Consider the following 6,000-nt stretch of genomic DNA (forward strand, 5'->3'; position numbering starts at 1 on the left):
TTAAGTAATTGTCTGTGTTCATGAAGTTAAGGGGTATTTTTGTTATGATTTTTGATGAATTGGGTAGATCTGCACGAAGACAGACCTAGGGTTATTTATTGATGCACGAAAGTGGATAATTTTCTTGTTTAGGGTCTGCAAAGACCGATCATAGACCTTCACAAAGGTCTAGAATCCATTTTACCCTAGTTACGGTAACAAGCCATAGAAGGACATTGATCTGCGCAAAGGCAAATATGAACTGTCAGAGCTTAAGAGCAACTTATCACATGTCCCTGGATGTAGAAAACTGGTTCTAGCATCCCCCAATACTGCTTCGGGTGAGACTACAACCTGCGCTATGCGGGTTGTTGCTGAAAGGGCCAACAGTTAGGGTTTTGTTGGTTTACACGAACAACTCTAAACCTGGGTCAAGCCCCCTTAATCCAAAAAATGGTTCCATTGCCAGGACCAGGAACTATCTGAGAGATGTGCAATAAATGGTTCCCTACGAAGAAAGAGCTTGATAAGTGGATTGATAAAAAATCACATGCATTTGTAGCTCAGGAGAATAGGAGCCCTAAATTATCCAAAGCGGAGTGGTTGCAAATTGTTTTGTACACAGAAAAGATCGACACATTCTTATGTTTCTTCCCCGAAGAACTATACGAGTGGTTGCCCAAATTGACTGATAATCAAGGGACTTGGAGACTCAAAGGCCCTATAGTATGGACTCCTAAACTGGTGCGACATCTGGAAGCATTAGAAAGAAATATCGTGCTGGCTGTGGATCACTAGGTTGATCGCACGTTGGGCAGTTTTGTGACTTATTTTGCGATCGATAGAAATATCATCTATAGCCAAGTGAAGCGAAGGATATTTAAAGGACTGCGAGGTAAGTATTTGAAATCATTGAAGACTTGTATTAAAATGTTGTTATGTGAAAAGAGGGTTATGGAGTTACCTTGATGTTTGGAGCTACACGAAGTGGGATATTCTTTAGAAGGAATGAAGGATCCAACCTAGAATATAGTTCGCTCATTGAACCCCTTCAAGCGACGATGAAGGGGCAGTGTTGAATACGCAACGAAGTGCATTTTAGTTAATTAGGTAGGGTATTCCGAGGATACCTCATTCATCCACTCCATCTCCTCCCCCACCTCCGCCTCATACACTTACGCCTTCACCCCCTCCACCTCCATTTCCACCATTCAACATGGAGAACATGATGAAAATTTCGATCTTTAAAGGAATGGGGATCGAAGATCCAGAACAGTTTTGGTTTGTCACTGGGGCTGTTTGGAAATCACAACAGATTACCGATGAAAATATTAAGAAAGCGCAGTTGGTTACATCCTTCCAGGATCGCACATTAACATGGTACATAAAGTATTGCACTGATAACCGCAACACAATGTTGGTTGATACCTAGCTAGATTTGAAAAATGAGATCAATAAGCCTAAGTGAGAGGCACAATCTATCATTGAATTTAAGGAAATTAGATAGAAGATAAATGAGACACTATGGGATTTTGATCAGAGTTTGAAGTGCCTGATTAGGCAGGCCAATATGATAATCTCAGATTCATAGAATCGTGATTGGTATATAACATCACCCTTTCCACATTTAAGAATACCTTTGTCACAGCAGAAGATAGCAACACAAGCGAAATCCTTGGAGATCGTGATGGGGCTGGATTCCTTGCCTATACAGGATACGAATCTTGGGGTGCAAGAGATCCATTTGCACTTAGAGTTGTAGAGCCTGAAGAAAGGGAAAGAAGCTCAGCCGAAGGTGTGTGCTGAGATATGGTGTCTGAAGTGTAAGTGCCACGGACATGATAAGGACCATTGCCCAGTCTTTAAGAACTATATCATAGGAGGAGGGATTATTCTCCTGAAACCAGAGAACAATGTTGGGACGAGTGCGAGAGTTGTGCTCTGGTGCGCTATCTATCAAGTTACAGGGCAGCATGCTACTGATAACTGCCATTTACTGCAGAAGTTTGTACAGACCCCTCAGCAGTTAGGGTTTTGTTAGTTCGCGCGAACAACTTTGAACCTGGGTCAGGCCCCCTTAAGCCAACAAATGGTTTCGTGTATATTCTGTGTACCTTTCAGGATTTTTCATGGCCACATTGTATGTAAGCAGGGATTTATGGTGGATCTTGCGAAGATCATTGTAATTGTGAATTTGGAAGCTCCTAGGAATGTGAAACAACTGCGCGCGACATTGGGACATACTGGGTACTACAGGAAGTTTATCAAGGCATATGACTAGATAACTGCGCTGATGGAAAAATTGTTAAAGAAAGATGCGATGTTTTGCTTGGATGAAGACTGTTAGTGCACCTTGCATGTCCTGAAGGAGAAAATGGTGACAATGCCTATTTTGTTGTTTCCGGACTGGAAAAAGGAGTTTCATGTGAATGTCGATGCCTCCTTCATTGATCTAGGAGATGTATTAACACAAGAAGGCGAGGGAGAGCTTGATCATATGATAGCTTTCGTGAGTAGGAAGTTATCCAAAGCTAAGAATAACTACTCCACTACAGAGCGCGAAGGATTGGCGATGGTCTATGCGTTGCAGAAGTTCAGACATTATTTGTTGGGTGGACACTTTAAAATGTATACTAATCACACCGCGCTGAAGTACCTGGTCAATAAGCCTGTGTTGGGGGGGGGGAGATCTACCGATGGTTACTATTGTTCCAAGAGTATGACTTTGAGGTGATTGTGAAGCCTGGAAGGCTGAATGCAAGCCCAGACCACCTATCAAGGATTAAAATAGGTGAGGAACCGAGTAGTTTGGAGGAAGGATTGCCATACACACAGCTCTTTGCGGTGTGAATCGTGGATGATCATTTTTTTGATATTGTTTAGTTCTTAACGATGAGAACAACTCCAGAAGGTTATTCCACTCAACAAAAGAAGGAATTAGTAGTTCACGCCGCTGATTTCTCAGTGGTTGCGGGTCATTTGTATAAGATGGGAATAGATGATATACTGTGACGGTATGTTCTGGAGTTTGAACATGCTAGTATCCTAGTTGAAGCTCATGGAGGAGTGGCAAGAGGTCACTATGCATGGAAAGCGACCGCGGATAAGATTTTGCACGTTGGGTTATGGTGGCCTACATTACACAAGGATTCTAAGGCATACTGCAAGGCATGCGATGCTTGCCAAATGACAGGGAAGCCTTTGCGAAGGGATGAATTGCCTTTAAATCCTCAAGTTTCATTGCAAGTATTTGATAAGCAGTCCATTAACTTCATAGGTCCAATACAACCACCAGGTAAGAAGACCAGTGCGCGGTAAATAATCACTGCAACAAAATACTTAACTAGATGGGTATAAGCACAACCACTAAAGGATTGTACAATGACAACTGCTATGAATTTTTTGTTCGAATATGTCTTAACAAGGTTCAGATGCCCTATGATTTTGATGAGTGATAGGGGTACGCATTTTTTGAATGAAATGATCAGTGCAATGCTTGAATAATTTCAAGTGTATCATCAAAGGAGCACGCCCTATCACCCCCAGGCAAATGGAATGGTGGAAGATTTTAACAAGATTTTGGAGCATGCATTGATGAAGGTTTGCAACACTCAGAAGAATGACTGGGACATGCGCATACCTATTGTGTTGTGGGCTTATAGGACGACCTGCAAGAAATTGACTAGTCACATGACGTTTAGGCTAGTCTATGGAATTGAAGCAGTAATGCCGATGGAGTATATTGTGCCAAGTTTACAGATTGTAGCCTTGACTGAGATGGCGGACTGCGAGACTTTGGAGGAACAACTTGTGTAGATCATGGAGTTAGAAGAAGACGCTTCCTTGTAGGATTTCACCAGCAAGTGCAAAAGGAATGCGAGAAAGCATGGCATGATTGGCATATTAATCTTCACACGTTCAAGGTAGATGATTTGGTGTTGTTATATGATAGCAAGTTCAAAAAGTTTCCAGGAAAGTTTCAAATGGACTGGTTGGGGCCATATGTTATTAAGGAGATCACGGATGGTGGTGCAATTCAACTCACGAAGCTGAATGGAGAACCATTCCCTGGAAAAGTAAACAAAAGTCAGTTGAGCTTATACATAGGGGATCCTACCCCTACGCGATGACCATATGGAAGTAGGACAGTCTTAGTAATCTAGGTAGTTGCAAGGGATTGCGAGACTATAAACTACGCTGCCCGACTAGGCGAAGAACATGGTAGAGAGGTTGTGCGACGGATGACAGGGGTGCGACAGGTGAAGCTGCGCTGGATGAGTTGCACCATGGTGGATGGTGCCGCGCAAGTGGGTCCAAAAGTAGTCGTTGGGGTTACTATTCATGATTTGATGGCCAAAAATTAGTTAAGACGAGTGGATAGGCACTATTTATGGCGAAAATCTTTGGAGATTTGCTGCGAAAGATGCATTTATTATCACAATTTGGGGGGAATGGTCGGATTTGAATTCAAAACTTCCTATAAATTACGCGTGTTGGCCCAATGAAGAACAATTTTCATTCTAAGAGTTGTCTAGACACTTTGCTGTCTGAAGCTTATGAATCGTCAATTCTAGGAGGAGTTCATAACATGCCCAGAGAAAGTGGTTGATTTGGAGGAGGATGAATACCAACATGTGGAGGAGTTAGATGCAGAGGAGGTTGAGCCCATCACACGACTCCCGACGTATATCTCTCCATGGAAGGGAAAAAGAAATGTTACCAAGGGCCCATATTTAGGGAAGTTCATGGTGTCGACTCCCCTGCTCCCTGAACAGGTGGAATTTGAAGGTGTGGTCCTAATGCGCATTCCCTTTCTAAAAATGGAGGATTGGGGCGTTGCAGGCCACGAGAGGTTCCCACATTTGGCGACAAACAAGTATATGACAAAAATATACTATGAGGAGACTAGGGTTACGCAGTTAGAGCCCATGAAGTGGGTCAGAGGTGTTTAGTAGGCTAGGCTACTGCACATGCTCTGTGTGCCACACTATCATTGATCAACTATCAACATGATGTGTGTGCGCCAACTCCTTGCATTGGTGCACGATGGGTGCTTATAGCTTGGGGATCCTATCCTCATCACTAACATGTTAATCCATCGCATAACGAAGTTGCCTTACAAAGGAGTGAACCCTGCCAAGGAGTTTGGAGGGAAAATTGGGGAAAAAGACTTGCTGGACAAGATGAAGGCAAAGTATGGGCTTGTTAATAAGTCATGAGGATATTCTATTCGCTCTATTCAGGACCATGCAGTGCAGTTTTCCGCCCAGATTCTTGCGGGAAAAATCACGAGGAAGTGCCACGTGGATGAGCTTCCAGCGCTGGTAGTGTCACTAGCAACCCAGTGCGCGAAGGGAGTCCAATACAATTAGGCAAAGTATCTATGCAAGGAGTTCCTTGCGAACTACAGAGAAACCCAGGAAGGAAGCAAGTCATTTCATTATGCATGTATTTTATTATCTATTGTTTTAGTAGCTTGTAGATTGCCAGAGGACAACCAATTTCCCCCACAAAGAAGATTTACCCGAGGAGGCGAGGTTCGCTTCGCTGTGGGCCATAAAGGATCCAGAAAGGATCAAATAGTCAAAAATATTTTGGATTCTGATGGAGATGGACCTTCGCTAGTGCAATGCCATGTAAAGTTACAAGAAGGAAAACAACTGCAAGCATAGATGGAAGAATTGTAGAGGAAATAGGCCCTTCTAAAGGCCAGATTACAGTTGTGGCTAGAGGAAGCTTGTCAGCTTACTCTGTCACTCCAAGGAAAGGTCAAGGTGCTATAGCAGATGCAGAGGACAATGTGCCTAGCAATGGAGGGCCCGACAACAGAAAAATTGGTCGAAGAAGTGTAGCATGTTGTGGTGTAGAGCGCTACTGAAGTTGCAGTGTTACAGGTTGAGCTTAATGGTCTAGGCAGCAAGATCGAGGTGCCAACTGAGTGACTCGAGGGCGAGTCACGATCTTTGTGTTGGGGGCCTATTGGGATAGGGTCCCTAGGGTCAATTTTGGGGTTAGTTAACC

The sequence above is a fragment of the Pinus tabuliformis genome, chromosome 8, assembly GCF_031772625.1.
Source record: "Pinus tabuliformis cultivar Carrire ecotype Pingquan chromosome 8, CPIR1, whole genome shotgun sequence".
In the NCBI taxonomy this organism is placed as follows: domain Eukaryota; kingdom Viridiplantae; phylum Streptophyta; class Pinopsida; order Pinales; family Pinaceae; genus Pinus; species Pinus tabuliformis.